Source organism: Prionailurus bengalensis, chromosome B1 (genome assembly GCF_016509475.1).
Source record: "Prionailurus bengalensis isolate Pbe53 chromosome B1, Fcat_Pben_1.1_paternal_pri, whole genome shotgun sequence".
In the NCBI taxonomy this organism is placed as follows: Eukaryota; Metazoa; Chordata; class Mammalia; order Carnivora; family Felidae; genus Prionailurus; species Prionailurus bengalensis.
The window spans coordinates 162,530,727-162,539,575 of NC_057344.1; the positions used below are offsets into that span (position 1 = coordinate 162,530,727).

At 46.2% G+C, this 8,849-nt stretch overlaps 1 long non-coding RNA gene across 1 annotated transcript; it reads left to right on the forward strand.

Moving 5' to 3' along the window:
• The first annotated feature begins 1,400 nt into the window (after window positions 1–1,400).
• Window positions 1,401–3,258, forward strand: LOC122468323. Its single transcript, XR_006293207.1, has 2 exons — window positions 1,401–1,463; window positions 3,154–3,258. It is a non-coding gene; the product is annotated as an uncharacterized LOC122468323 (long non-coding RNA).
• Window positions 3,259–8,849: the final 5,591 nt, after the last annotated feature.

Consider the following 8,849-nt stretch of genomic DNA (forward strand, 5'->3'; position numbering starts at 1 on the left):
AGAGAATCCCAAGCAGGCTCCATGCTGTCAATGCAGAGCCTGACACGGGGGCTCGAACTCATGAACTGTGAGATCGTGACCTGAGCCAAAATCAAGAGTCGGATGCTTAACTGACTGAGCCACCCAGGCGCCCCATGCCCTCGACAATTTCTGAGGTCCCGCTCCAGCTCCAAAATGTTTACAGAGTCTCTGATTCGGAGGCAATAGTGGAAGGAAAAAAAGTCACCAACTTCTTGCCCTGGTGGCCACACAGAGATGCCCAAACCATTCATTCCTCTTTAACCTTCAAGCACGGTGCCTCTTGCTTCCATTCGTCTTCCTCCCTGACTGGGTGACTTTGGGGAAGTCATTTAACGTCTGCACCTCAGTTTCCTCGCCTATAAAATGGGGTAAGAATGGGGTCACCCCCCAGGGCTGTGATGACAATTGCATGAGTTAATATATGGAAAGTGCTAAAAGCAGTGCCCAGGACATAGTGAACACCCAACAAACGGTAAGATATTCTTTATTATTTTAATTTTATAGCTATTAAAATGAATTGTGGTCCAGTGAGGAGAAGTGATTTAGTCAGCGCCTCGGTTTTCATAAACAACGGAACAGACATTTACAAAGGCAAGTTTTCTGACCGTAAATCCAACACCGCTCCCCCGCTTTTCAAATTGCCCTCCGAGGCCATTATTATGAAAAATAGCAATTATGAAAAATTATACTAAACAACAATCTGGGCGGATCAGGTACTACCCGAAGACTCCAGCAGTCATCAGAAACTAAGTTAACATTTATTGTTAACACAGAAACTTAGTGTGAGTCGCAGCCCGCGGCCTCTGGGTCTTGGAGCCAGCCAGCGGCTTCTCCCAGACAGCCTGGAGCCCGGCACAGGGCCGTCGGAGAGGCTGGGGGGCTGAGAGGTAAATTGAAGCAGCAGGAGTCAGGCAGCACAGTGAATGGGCCCCGGGGGGTGGGGGGGGTGGTCTCGAGGGAGCTTCTGTTTGCCACCATGTACAACAGCCCCCGTTGGAAAGAATCGAGCCTTCTGGGCAGGCTGACCTGAAGTGACCAGTTTCTTTTCCAAACGACAGCATAGGATGAGTAATTTTTCCAGCGGCTCTCCCATCGTCAGCCTCTCCACTTCTCTGGGGCCTTAATTTATCTTCTCGAGATTATTTTCTTAACGCTTTCAGAGAGGTTAGGTGCCAAAAAAGTAAAAGCGATCTCCACGTGCGCACGTGGAGAGGAAAGATCTGGGGTTAAAGAGGGAGTTGCGGAATGATGTGTGTCGGATCCGCAAAGCACATCAGATATTAGGTGGAAACATACAAAGGTGGTGCACATTTGGCCATTGTGACCCGTAAAACCAGCGGTTTCACGTGGTTGATAATACGCATAACTGTTATCTCTTCAAGGATGCACACCAAACCATCAAGTGTCTTTGGCAAGGGGCGTGGATTTGGGAAAGAGAGAGGGTAAGTGGGCGAGTTCACTCCCTCCTCCCTTTTCTTTCCGTGCTGCTGGGACTTTTCCCCAAGTATGCTCATGTATTACTTTTATAAGTTAAACATGAAACAAGGGGCACCTGGGTGGCTCAGTCCGTTAAGCATGTGACTTTGGCTCAGGTCATGAGCTCACGGTTGGTGAGTTCCAGACCCACCACGGGCTTGCGGCTGTCCGCACAGAGCCCACTTCAGATCCTCTGTCCCCCTCTTGCTCTGCCCCTTCCCTGCCCATGCTCTCTCTCTCTCTCTCTCTCTCTCTCTCAAAAATAAACATAAAAAAATAAAATGAGGGGCGCCTGGGTGGCGCAGTCGGTTAAGCGTCCGACTTCAACCAGGTCACGATCTCGCGGTCCGTGAGTTCGAGCCCCGCATCAGGCTCTGGGCTGATGGCTCAGAGCCTGGAGCCTGTTTCCGATTCTGTGTCTCCCTCTCTCTCTGCCCCTCCCCCATTCATGCTCTGTCTCTCTCTGTCCCAAAAATAAAAAAAAATTAAAAAAAATAAAGTTGAAAAAAAAATAAATAAAATGAAATTAAAAAAAATAAAAATGAAAGAAGGTTGGGGATTTTTTGGCCACATTTAGCTACGTCAAGTAACTTCTGGAATGAATGTATGAATTCATAAATATTTATTATGTCAGGGTAAACATTCCTATTCTCAAATATTTTTGGATTTTGCATAGATCAGGGCTGCACCCTTCAGATGTCACAGACTTCCAGTTTTCCCGCCTTGACTGAATTTTGTCTTTTTCTCACTGGTGTGACTTCATTTAGGAGGAAAGGATAGTGGGGATAATTTTCTTTTCATATATGTTTTTAACGTTTATTTTATTTTTGAGACAGTGAGAGACAGAGCATGAATGGGGGGAGGGTCAGAGAGAGAGGGAGACACAGAATCGGAAGCAGGCTCCAGGCTCTGAGCTGTCAGCACAGAGCCCGACGCAGGGCTCGAACCTGTGAACCACGAGATCGTGACCCGAGCCAAAGTCGGACACTTAACTGACGGACCCACCCAGGCACCCCTTTTCATATGTTTTTAAATGGAGGCCACATTTCTAGCCCCTGAAGACTAAGTTCGGGGCCCCACCACGTGCTTTCATCGGTGACATGTCTGTGTCCCCACACTTCTCACTCTCTGTGAATACCTGCCTGTGTCTCCCAGCATTCCGCTCCCTGCCTTCACCACCATAAAGAACAAGAACACAACCACCACATCTGTTCGTGAGCCCTCCCTCCCTCGCGCACAGTGGTCGGCACATGGGGGGCTCATCAACATTCGTTGAACGGATGAAAGCTTACATGCATCCGGGGGATAAACTTTCATAAATTGTTCATTTGTATCTCAAAGAAAATCCATGCCACCGTTATAGCAATGGCAGAGCAGAGCTTTAAAGAATTACTCATGTAATGGTTCAAGGGCAAAGAGCTAAAAGCAAGTCAGAAACTTCTTCATGTTTTGTTCAAAGCCCACTAACACTTCAACATGTATTAAATGTTAATAAGCAGCTATCTGGGTCAGTGGGTTAAGTAATAGCGACGCTGGAAGGCGAGAGGTGAAGAAATATATGGAAATTACTTTCGGGGACAGCACCAGAGCTCAACTCATGTAATAGCATGCTAGTGACTTAACCATATTATCTTTTTCCCTTTTCTCATACGGCAGGCCTCGGTAAAGTGACAGCGTTCTCTTTACTCAAGCATCTGATAAAATCTGGAAAATATCAGGGAGGATCCGAGGGTTCCGTCACCTTCTTCTCCTTAGTGGCAGGAAAAAGAAAAAAAAAAAGAAAAAAAAAAGAAAAAGAAAAAAAAGAAAATCACTGCATTTTTAACAAAACTGTCAGGAGCTGATTATATAGTTTGTAGCCCATCCTTTCCGACTCCTTGCATTTGACCGTTTTTCTGCACATTGTCACGGAGCCCAAAGAAACAAACAAAGAGATGTTGTAAGCCGAAGTTGCTGCTCCTTAAAAGCAATACAAAATGATAATAATAATAATAGAGAATGTCTTTTGAGCCCTTGCTATGCGTCAAGTACTTTACCAAGATCACTGGTTGAGGGGTGAGGGTGGTTCTGCCCCACAGGGAACATTTGGCAATGCCTGGAGATATTCACTCTCACAAACGAGGGGTGGGGGGGCGGCAAGAGAAGTGATATCGGCAGTTGGTGGATGGAGGTCAGGAATGCTGCTAAACATCTCGCGCTGCACAGGACTACCTTCCCATGACAAAGAGTTACCCAGCTCAAAATATCAACAGGGCTGTTAATAAACTGTTCATAAACTGCTTTAAATGAGTTGTCTCATGTAACATTCAAAAACGGCCCTAGGTGGGGCGCCTGGGTGGCGCAGTCAGTTAAGCGTCGGACTTCAGCCAGGTCACGATCTCGCGGTCCGTGAGTTCGAGCTCCGCGTCGGGCTCTGGGCTGATGGCTCAGAGCCTGGAGCCTGTTTCCGATTCTGTGTCTCCCTCTCTCTCTGCCCCTCCCCCGTTCATGCTCTGTCTCTCTCTGTCCCCAAAATAAATAAACATTGAAAAAAAAATTAAAAAAAAAAAAAACGGCCCTAGGACAGTACAGTCTCCATTTTACAGATGGGGAAACTGAGGCACGGACAGGTTAGGTAGCTCTTTTTAGCCACGCAGCTCTGTAAGCAGCAGGGCGACTGTTCAGCCCAAGCCTGTCCGACTCTGGAGGACCTCACCTTGGCACTGTATATTGGTGGGAAAGAAGCAGAAAATGCTGGATTCCCTGTGGATTTTACGATTGCATAACAGATCCATCACTGACGCTCCTTAGGAACACCGAAGCTCCAACTCTTCTCTTGGCCCAAAATGTGAACTCTGTGAGTGTACTTACCCTCTTTACCATCTTTCGACTGAAACATTCTGACATTGTATTATTTTTTATTAAGATAATGAGTTATCGTTAGTAATAACGCTAGTTAATAAAAACATTAAGAAAGCGAATAGTTCTCTAAAATAATGGAAGGGCTGGCAAAATAATGAAATATTAAATTCAAGGGTGCCGGGGGCGGGGAGGGGCTCAGTCGGTTGAGCATCTGATGCTTGATTTCAGCTCAGGTCCTGATCTCACAGTTTGTGGGTTTGAGCCCCCATGTAGGGCTCTGTGCTGACAGTGCAGAGCCTGCTTGGGATTCTCTCTCTCCCTCTCTCTCTCTCTCTCTGCCCCTCCCATGTGCTCTCTCTCTCTCTCTCTCTCAAAATAAATAAATAAACTTAAAAAAAAAACCCGGAAATATTAAATTCAGCCTTTCCTCATTCCATGGGATTTTTCTTCAGCCATGCATACCAGTGGGCAGAATGTGTCCCAAGTTATGTGAAATTCATGAAACGGCCTTATAGTCCTTATCAGCTGTCATTTTCCATATTTTACGAGAATTGAACATTAAAGTATGTCTCTACTAGTGCAGGGTAATAATACCAGACCCAGCAATAAGGTATTTCACACGGTTGTAATTGTATTTTATACGGGAGGGCTCCCTTTTCTCTTCAAAACCCCCAAAGGCCTGTCCTTGGTGGACCCCACCGAAAATCATCCATTTTCCATGAGGCCGAAACAGGTTCCATACATAATAGACCAATATAAAACGTATTAGAAATATTAGTATGTGTGTTATGTTTTTCCCCTTCTCAGCAGGCTATGCTTTTTTCATTCCTCCTTCTTGTCATAATCTGACTTCTTACTTATTGGCTCACTACCTCGTTGGATTTGATAGTTTCCATCCCATACACCTTACGATGCTCTCCCCTCTCTGTAGCGAACGAGAACAGGGACACTGAGGGCCATTCAGACACCCAAACTGTATGTGAAACGTGACCCTCCCTGCTTCAGTGCCCAGGCTTTGCTGTACTACCCCAGAGAAACCACAAAACTGAGTGGAACACAGCGAGGGGGGGAAAGAGGAGGAAGAGTGAAGACCCTAGAAAAGTCACGAAGAAGAAGGGATGACTTTCAATAACTGAACGGTAGTTCTGTTTTCCGCGTACACTACTTTTTCATGAAAGAGTGTAGTGGAACAAAATAATGCGTGTATCCTTGAACAAAATAATTCAGTTCGCTAGGGCTTTCACGCAAACACAACGTTCAATTGACATTAAGCCACAGCACTGAACAAGCGTAAATTAATACGTGTTTTCTCTTTTAGATTGAAGGCAGAAGATAGAAACAAGCCCAACTCAGCACCCTCGAAATAACTGTGACTCTCCCTGGCCCAAACCCCCAACCCCTCCAATCCATGCTGCACACTGCAGAGAGAGTTATTTTTTTCTAAAATAAAAGGGATCATGTGATCCCTCCCATGCCCATCTCAGAAAGCTTTCACCATTTCACCATTACCTAAAAATCACGATCCAAGGCTTCAGCATGCCCTTCTCCATCTGACTGCCTTATAGCTTTCTAGCCTTATTTCCGGCCAGTTCTCGTGTCTTTTTATCTCATCATTCAGGAAGTTTCCCCTCCGGTCGTAGCAGACCCCCCGGGGTTCCCCAGACACGTGTTCCTAGTGACAGGCCCTTTGCCTAAATGCTCCTTGTCCCTTCACCACCCAACTCAACCCATCCTCTGAGGCGGAACCTAAATGCCGCCCTCCTCCCTGTTGCTCTTTTCCCAGCAATAGACTCCTCTAAAACAGCCAATAGGAATGTTTCTCACTTGCACAGCTACCTGTAACATACAAGGGCTTCCCGGCTTAAGTGAGATGCATCCCTTGTAACCTAGAATCATGTGCATAATGTGAATTGAGTCAAGTGACCATAGGCAGTATGCTTTTGGCACTAATTTGCCTTGGCAAGCTGAGAATGAGATCTACACCGGCCACTGTTTTTTTTTTTTTCTTTTTCTTAAAAGGATATTTATTTATTGAGAGAGAGAGAGAAAACGAGTGAGGGGAGGGCAGAGAGGGAGAAACAGGAAGGATCCCAAGCAGGCTGTGTCAGCACAGGGGCTTGAACTCACCAACCATGAGATGTTGACCTGAACGGAAACCAAGAGCCAGATGCTTACCTGAGCCACCCAGGCGCCCCTACACTGGCCGTTGTTCACATTTGGTGTATTTTGAAAGGATTTAGGTGGAAGCGGTGGGAAAACCACATAGCAAATAGGGCAGTCCCTCCGATAACCGTGAGATCTGAGTAATCCATAATCACGTTTATTTCCGTTCAAAGGCCTCTGCTGAGACCCCCCAATCCCAGCTGCCCACCTTTAGGCCGAAGATGCTTCTGTGAAACCTAAAAGAATTTTTCCCACTTGTGTTTTCCCAGAAAAGCCACTTCCTTTCAGTAATTCCAGTCTTCCAGTAATTATTATATTGATACAAGGATTTTGGACTCAGTGCCATACAATTTTCATTACAATTTGCAAAAACCTGGCAATTTAGCAATGTCTTTACTCTTGCTGGAACTGCACATAACCAGTGATACAGACATTTGGCCTAAATTAAGGCCCACTTGGGTATATTGTACTTAGGAATTTGTAAACACAGAAATTTTAGCTCTTCGGATCCTTTCTGGAGAAGCAGTCACCACGTTCTCTCAAGGCTCCTACTCCCTTGCTCCTTCCTTAAAGACTCCCTGTGCCCCAAAACTGGAATAGCAGAAATTGCTTTCCTGACTCAAAAATTAGGGGGGAGTGAGCGGCTGCTGAGGTGTCAGGCAGGCACAGGCCTGGATAAAGGATCCACCCCTACGACCGTAACCTAGAGAATCGAAGGATGGTAATGAAAGGTAATAAAAGGTAATGCAAATGACCTTTGCAAGAGCCACCTGTGAGACCATCACTGGGTGTCAGGCAGAAACATCGATATAGGAGCAGGCTGGTCAGTAGGAAACGTGGCTACTGTAGGAATACAAGAGCTGGTGGCCCTTTTAAAAGGAACAAACCGTGGGGCGTCTGGGTGGCTCAGTCGGCTAAGCTTAAGCGTCCCACTTTGGCTCAGGTCACGATCTCACAGTTTGTGAGTTCACGCCCCGCGTTGGGCTCTGTGCTGACTGCTCAGAGCCTGGAGCCTGCTTGGGATTCTGTCTCCTTTTCTCTCTGCCCCTCCCCACTTGTGCTCTCTCTGTCTCTGAAAAAAATAAATGGGAAAAAAAAAATTTTTTAAGGAACAAACCCTACTTTTCCCAGTGACCGCTGCTGGGTAAGAACGAAGGGAACCCTTGATGGCCAGATTTTCCAATTTTCCAAGAGAAGCTGAAAATCTAGATTTGGAGGGGAATCTCCCTATTGGGAAACTAACTGAAATTTATTTTCAAACATCACGTAGGTCGGAGTAAAATCAGTCTGCAGGCCAGATGTGGCCTGTGGCCCCCGGATGGCAATCCTCGTCTTGGAGACCATTGAGCCCACCTCCCTCATTTTGCGGACGGTAATGCTACAAGAGAGAGAAATTTCACGCGGCTGGTTGGGAGCGAAGGGATGACCAGAACCCCAGCCCTCTGATTGTCAATCCCCCTACATCATTCACCTCTGATCAGTCACTTCAATCTGAGACAATTGCAGTGCAAGGATCAAATCAGCCTGGAGGGTTCTTGCCTGGTTCAGAACACGGTTCAGAATTCACTCAGTTTGAAAGACAACAGGGTGACTGATCCATTTCAGGCCCCTCTATTGTCTCTCAAATCCTCTGGAACTAGACCAGCCCTTCCCTAATGTGGCCCACCATCAGATAGACCCAGGGAATCAATCTTCAGAATGATAGATTTGCAGGTTCCTAGAACTGAGTGATCAGAAGCTCTGGGGACGTGCGTATGTTTACTAAGCTCCATTGGTGATTTTCAAGGAGTCTAAAGCTTGGCCACACTAGGAGGGGAGTCAACTGTGAACCAGACCAGGAATTCCAGATTAATCCCATTCCAAGCCTGTAGCCCTTGAGCCTGGAGCAGCGTGACTCTTTCAATGAATGACTACACACTCATTTCTTGCATGTTTTAATGTTTATTTATTTTTGAGAAAGACAGAGACAGAGCACGAGCGGGGGAGGGGCAGAGAGAGAGGGAGACACAGAATCCGAAGCAGCCTCCAGGCTCCAAGCTGTCAGCGCAGAGCCCGACGGACGCGGGGCGCAAACTCATCATCTGTGAGATCATGACCTGAGCCGAAGTCAAATGCTTAACTAACTGAGCCACCCAGGCATCCCTCTTGCATGTTTTAAAAAGCGTTCTTTTCCAATTTCCTAGATTCTTGTGTCTTACACTTTTAGGAAGAAAAAGAAAAGCTAGTTCAGTTGTGGTAAAACTTTCGGTTTTCAATAGTACTTCTGGGTGCAAGATATTTTTAATCCAGCGTGAACCTGAACAGCTGTGATGAACTACTTAATTAAATCATAAATGATAGATTCCTCA